At 41.3% G+C, this 7,472-nt stretch overlaps 1 pseudogene; it reads left to right on the forward strand.

The window, feature by feature from the left end:
- The first annotated feature begins 3,486 nt into the window (after window positions 1-3,486).
- On the forward strand, window positions 3,487-5,169 carry LOC118529157 (mitochondrial fission regulator 1 pseudogene; annotated as a pseudogene).
- Window positions 5,170-7,472: the final 2,303 nt, after the last annotated feature.

Here is a 7,472-nt window from a genome sequence, read left to right on the forward strand (position 1 = left end):
TCAATGATATTATAATAGCATTATATGCTGAGAGATGGTAGCTGCACTTGTGGTGAATATAGCATAACATGTAGAGTTTGAATCACTATGTTGTATACCTGAAACTAATGTAACATTGTGCTTCAACTACAATAAAAATTTTTTGAAAAGAGTGAAAAAATATATGAAATATTTAGGAAGAAATCTGGAAAAAAATGTGAAAGACCTGTACATTGAAAATTACAAAATATTCTTGAGAAAAGTTGAAGACCTAAATAAAAGGAGGATAATATCTTGCTCATGAGCCAAAGACTCAATATTAAGATGTCACAAGGATCTACATATTTGATGCAATCCCAACAGTCTCTTTTGTAGAAATAGACAAGCTAATTTGAAAATTCATATGGAAATGCAAAAGACCCTGAAAGAGCCAAACAACTCTGAAAAAAGAACAAAGTTGAAGGACTAAGAATATCTGATTTCAAAAATTAGCATAAAGCTACTGTAATCAAACAGTGTTATTTTGCCTAAAGATCGACAAATACAACAGTGGAACAGAAGGTCCAGAAATAAACCTACACACACACACACACACACACACACACATAGACAACTGTCATCTGACAAAAGCACAAAGGTAATGCAATGGAGAAAGGATAGCCTTCTCAACACATACTGCTAGAACAATTGGATAACTATATGTGAAAAAAAAAAAGATTGTGGATCCATACCTTGTACCATATACAAAATTAACCTAAAATGGGCCATAGACCTAAATATAAAACCTGAAACTATAAAACTAGTAAAGGGAAACATAAGAGAAAATCTTTATATTCTTATGTTAGGCAAAGATTTTTTAGGGGCACCTGGCTGGCTCAGTGGGTGGGGCATGTGACTCAACCTCGGGGTTTAAGTTCGAGCCCCATGTTGGGTGTAGAGATTACTTAAAAATAAAATCTTAAAAAAAAAAATTCTTTAGATATGATGTGAAAAGCATGATCCAAAAAAGAACAAAATGATAAAAATCATCAAAATTAAAAATTTCTTTTCCTCAAAAGACACTGTTTAGATCAAAAAATAGTATTGGGAAAACTAGATATTCACATGCAAAAGAATGAAGTAGGACCCTTACCTTACACAATATACAAAAATTAACTCAAAATAGATCAAAAATAAGAGTTAGAACTATAAAATTCTTGGAAGACAACATAAGATTATGACATTGGATTTGGCAATGATTTCTTGGATATAACATCAAAAGCATAGGAAACAAAAGAAAAAAAAATTGGACTACACCAAAATTAAAAACTGTGCCATTAAAGGACACAGACAATACAATGAAAAGGCAATCCATGTAATGGGAGAAAATATTTGCAAATCATATATCTGATTAGGGTTTAGTATGTAGAATATATAAAGAATCTCCACAACTCGGGGCGCCTGGGTGGCTCAGTTGGTTAAGCGACTGCCTTCGGCTCAGGTCATGATCCTGGAGTCCCAGGATCGAGTCCCGCATCGGGCTCCCTGCTGTCAGCAGGGAGTCTGCTTCTCCCTCTGACCCTCCCCCCTCATGCTCTCTCTCTCTAGCTCATTCTCTCTCTCAAATAAATAAATAAAATCTTTAAAAAAAAAAAGAATCTCCACAACTCAACAACACCAATAAAAAAACCAACCCAATTAAAAAATAAGCAAAGAAGACATTACTCAAAGAAGATATACTAATGACCAGTAAATACGTGAAAAGATGCTCAACATCACTAATCATTAAGGAAGTGCAAATCAAAACCACAATTAGATATCACTTCATACCCATTAGGATAACTACTATCAAAAAAAAAAAAGATGCAATAATATGGATGAAGCTAGAGAGTATAAATACTGCTAAGGGAAATAATTCAGTCAGAGATAGACAAATACCATGTGATTTCACTCCTATGTGCAATTTAAGAAATAAAACAAGCAAAGGGAAAAAAAGAGAGAAAGAGAAACCAAGAAACAGATTCTCAACTATAGAGAACAAATTGGTGGTTACTGGAGGGGAGGTGGGGGGGTGAAATAGGTGAGGGTAGTAAGGAGGGCACTTGTGATGAACACTGGGGGATGTATGGAAATGTTGAATCACTAAATTCTACACCTGAAACTAATACAACACTGTACATTAACTATACAAAATTAAAATAAAAACTTAAAATAACAACAACAACACAGAGAAGAAAGAATGAGATCAATGGAATGGTTGCAAAGCATTAAGCACAATCTGTGTGTTCAGATAAAAACTCTTTTTAAAATTAACTATGGCAACTGGGAAGCTAATCAGGGTGCCTGGGATGAGACTGGGTACTATAGTGAAACTAGAACAGGGACAAAAGGGAGAATATGATGTATAGTTTTGTTATTTTGAACAAAAGAGAAAAGAATAAACCTCTTTACTTGTGGGGGGAAAAGGAAAAAGAAAAGAACAAGTGTCAGCAAGGATGTGGAGAAACTGAAATTCTAATGCACTGTTGGTGGGAATGTAAAATGGTGCAGCTGCTACAAAAAACATTTGGCATTTCCTCCCCCAAAAAAAATCAAAAATAGAATTACTGTATGATCTAGAAGTTCTACTACTGGATATTTACCCAAGGAAAACGAAAATGCTAATTTGAAAAGATACCCAAAACTCTACTGAAAGGAGGGATTCAGAGATATTTATACATTCATGTACAAAGCAGCATTATTCACAATAGCTAAAAGATGGAAGCAACCCAAGTGTCCATCAACAGATGAATGGATAAACAAAATATGGTGTATACTACAATGGAATATTATTCAACCTTTAAAAGGAAGGAAATTTCGACATAAGCTACATGAATGAACCTCAAAGACATTATGTTAAGTAAAATAAACAAATCACAAAAGGACAAATACTGTATGATTCTGCTTGTATGAGATACCAAGAGTAGTCAAATTCAGAGAGAGAATGTAGAATGGGAGTTGCCAGAGGCTAGGGGAAGAGGGGAATTAGTTTTTAGAAGGTATAGATTCAGTTACACAAGATGAAATGAGTTCTGAAGATGGATTGTGGTGATGGTTGCAAAACAATGCGAATGTATTTAATGCCACTGAACTGTACACTTAAAAATGGTTATGATGGAGGGGCTCCTGGGTGGCTCAGTCAGTTAAGCATCTGACTCTTGATTTCAGCTCAGGTCATGATCTCAGGGTGGTGAGATCAAGCCCCTCATTGGGCTCTGTGCTCAGCACAGAGTCTGCTTGGGATTCTCTCTCCATCTCCCTCTGCCCCTCCCTGTTCTCCTCTCTCTCTCTCTCAGTAAATAAAATTATTTTTTTAAAAAATTGGTTATAATGGAATAACACCCAGGAACAGCTAAGCTGGAAGCCTGAGAAGCTGAAGAAGACACCTGGCTGCTACACAGCTGAGTGTGCTTAATGGACCATGTGCTGCTATGTATGACTGAAGTACTAGAAATGCAAATTTGGAGAGACTTTGCCATCTAAATTCATGACTGGATTAAGTGCCTAATTAGGATGTTTTTTTCAACAGGTTGGAATAAGCATGCAACTATTACTTTGGTCTGGGAAACTATATGGTTCATCTCAAAGTATTGTAAGGAAAATTGGTACTAATATGTCTCTGATCCAGTGTCCAAGAGATCGGTTTCAGCTTACCACCCCTACAGCAGAATGGAGTGCCAGCCACCCAGGAGAGGATGGAGTGGTGTCTTTTGCTGATGTTGGATGGGTAGCCAAAGAAGGAGAGTATTCAACAAGACAATGGACAGAGGTCAGGTCAAGGCAACCCCTTCAGGATGACCTTCCTTTCTTTGAGAAGCCCCCAAGCAGGCAGCTTTCCTCACCAAACTTGTCTCCAGAAGAGCCTCAACTAAAGAATACAACACTGGTAAATGAGGAACCACTGCAGAAGACCTGTGCCCTTAAAAATAAAACTGCAGCTCTCAGCTCAGATTGCCAAAATTGTGACCCTGGCATGAACAGCAAAAGCTCATTGCAGGTGATTTAGATTCTACCATATCTGTTACCACATCACTCTCTGTCCCACCACATTCCCCTCTGCCACTTCCCCTGCCCATCCCTCCATCAGGGCTCCACCAAAATGTATCTGCTATTGATCTAATTAAAGAGTGAAGAGACACACACAAAAAAAACCTATGTTGGAAACACTTCCGTTAAGAATAGCTCCAAAGAAACCTGATATACCAAATATGCTAAAGATCCTTAAAGATATGAACAGCGTGGGGTGCCTGGGTGGCTCAGTCATTAAGCGTCTGCCTTCAGCTCAGGTCATGATCCCAGGGTCCTGGGATCCAGCCCCAAATCAGGCTCCCTGCTCAGCGGGAAGCCTGCTTCTCCCTCTCCCACTCCCCCTGCTTGTGTTCCCTCTCTCGCTATGTCTCTCTCTGTCAAATAAATAAATAAAATCTTTTAAAAAATATATGAACAGTGTAAAACTTTGGTCAATAAAAAAGGTCAAAACAAGATATAAAGCCCAAACTGGTGGATGTTACTGACACTGCTGCCATCATAGCAGAGACTCTGAAAAAGAAACTTGCTTATCAGTATCAAAGTGATAGCCAAGGTGAAGTTGAAAAAGGAATTCCAAAGTATGAATGAGAGGCCACCTCAGAAACAGTTTTTTTTTTTTTAAAGATTTTATTTATTTATTTGAGAGAGAGAGAACGAGAGACAGAGAGCATGAGAGGGAGGAGGGTCAGAGGGAGAAGCAGACTCCCCGCCGAGCAGGAAGCCTGATGTGGGACTTGATCCCGGGACTCCAGGACCATGACCTGAGCCGAAGGCAGTCGCTTAACCAACTGAGCCACCCAGGCGCCCCAGAAACAGTTTTGTTTGGGCCACACATGCTGAAGTCTACAAAAAAAAATGAATGTTTTAATTGAAAATGTTTTAACTTCTAATAGACAATGACCTGAGGAAAACTATCCTTGTTCAGCTGTTTGCTGGTAGAAAACAACACTATTTAGTACATACCTGATTGTAATAGTCAGAGGTCTCCTTTTAAATTTAGAGGATTAAGCAACAACAAAAGCACTCTAAGTTTGCTTTTATGTTTGCTTTTATGAAATGGTCAGTTCTAAAGTTTTTCATAACATATGTGTATTCTGACATATTTTTCATGTGTAGCCAGGATATTTAGGTTTCCAGTCTTGAAAACGATTAGATGGATTTCAGAAGAAAAGATATTTTTAGATGTGAGTTTTTAATTCTTAACACTAATTTATCTGTGCAAATGTTTTATATGCATATATTTGGGTATAAAACAGTCTACGTAAAATTTAGCAATGATGGCAGTTGAGGGTACTGTTAACATTATTAGTTTTCAGTTATCATTTACTATTCAATGATGGACAGCTGGTATAACCCAGGTTGTTGGAGTAAAATATTTGAGATTGGAGTTTTCTTACCTTGAGCAGGACTTTTTTTTTAAGATTTTATTTATTTGACAGAGATAGACACAGCGAGAGAGGGAACACAAGCAGGGGGAGTGGGAGAGGGAGAAGCAGGCTCCCCACCGGGCAGGGAGCCCGATGTGGGGCTTGATCCCAGGACCCTGGGATCGTGACCTGAGCTGAAGGCAGACGCTTAATGACTGAGCCACCCAGGCACCCCGTGAACAGGACTTTTACCTTACATTCCTTCCATATTTTTTTAAAGGTGGGGTTTGAATAGGAACAAGATAATGTTCACTGCTGAAAAATTCCAAAATGTTGGACGGGGGAAAGATGGCGGAGGAGTAGGGGACCCTATTTCAACTGGTCCCCGGAATTGAGCTGGATATCTACCAGACCACTCTGAGCACCCACGAAACCAGCCTGAGATGTAAGAAGATCTGGATCTCTACAAACAGAATATCGCAGGTAGTTGGTTTTGAGGTACTAAGCGGAGAGCCGTGATTCTGTGGGCAGATATTGGAGGATAAACGGCAGTGGGAGGGAGCCTGGACGTGGGGATCCTACACCGCCGGTGAGTGACAGCCTCGCGCGCTGTGGACGGGCACAGACTCGCAGACTGGTAACGTCGGGAAAGAACTTTAGGGCAGCCCCCGGGGTGGAAAACCAGACCGGCGGGGACGCCTGCACGCGAACCGCAGCCCCCTGGACAGAAACTGGAGCGACGGTCCCGCGCACGCGAACTGCAGCCTCCGAGGCGGAAACCCGGTGCGCCGGTGAACTGCAACCCCTGGGGTGGAAACCCCAAGCGGCAGAGTCGCCTGCACGCGAACTGGGAGCGGCTGGCGGTTTTAGAAGCACAAAGGACAGAGACGTGCCCCGACCTGGAGGCAGGACTGGGAGCGCTGTGGAGGGGCGCACAACCCAAGACGCTGCAGTTTATAGCAGCACGGACAGAAACGGAGACGGTGTGGCCTGGAGAGCTCACTGAAGAACAGACTGAGGTCTCTCTGCTCTGAGGCAGAGGGTTGGACACGGTCTCTTCTGCTCTGACTCGCGGAAGAGACGCGGAAAGCCGCCAGGGAAAGGCGCCAGAGAACAAAAGCCCCAAAGACTGATTCCCACTGAACCCATCCCCCGCCACAGGGGCGCAGGGCAACTCCGCCCAAACAGGGTTGCCTGACTAACAGCGCGGCAGGCCCCTCCCCCAGAAGACAGGCTGGGAAAACAAGAGGCCAGCAACCCTAAGGTCCCAAGAAAACAGGTGCATCTTGCTTGGGTTCTGGTCAATAATTTCGACTCTATACATTCCCTCAAACACCCATCCACAGAATGACTAGAAGGAAGAGCCCCCAAAACAGAAAAGACTCAGAGATTATGACTTATGCTGCAGATTTACAAATGGATGCAGATATAACCAAGATGTCGGAGATGGAATTCAGGCTAGCAATTGTGAAGACAATGGCTAGAATGGAGAAATTAATTAATGGCAACATAGAGTCTCTAAGGGCAGAAATAAAAGGTGAATTGGCAGAACTTAAAAATGCTATCAATGAGATCCAATCCAATCTACATAATCTAACAGCTAGGGTAACTGAGACAGAAGAGAGAAGAAGCGATCTGGAAGACAGTATAATAGATAAAAAGGGAAAAGAGGAGGCCAGGGAAAAACAACTCAGAATCCATGAAAATAGAATCAGAGAAATAAGTGACACCATGAGGCGTTCCAATGTCAGAATCATTGGAATCCCGGAGGGAGTGGAGAGAGAGAGAGGGCTAGAAGATGTATTTGAGCAAATCGTAGCTGAGAACGTCCCTAATCTGGGGAATGAAACAAACATTCGAGTCCTAGAGGTAGAGAGGACCCCTCCTAAGATCAAGGACAACAGGCCAACACCCCGGCATGTAATAGTAAAACTTGCAAATCTTAGAACCAAGGAAACCATCTTAAGAGCAGTTAGGGGGAAGAGATTCCTCACGTACAGAGGGAGGAACATCAGAATAATGTCAGACCTATCCACAGACACCTGGCAAACCAGAAAGGCCTGGCAAGACATATTCACG

Source organism: Halichoerus grypus, chromosome X (genome assembly GCF_964656455.1).
Source record: "Halichoerus grypus chromosome X, mHalGry1.hap1.1, whole genome shotgun sequence".
NCBI classification, from domain to species: domain Eukaryota; kingdom Metazoa; phylum Chordata; class Mammalia; order Carnivora; family Phocidae; genus Halichoerus; species Halichoerus grypus.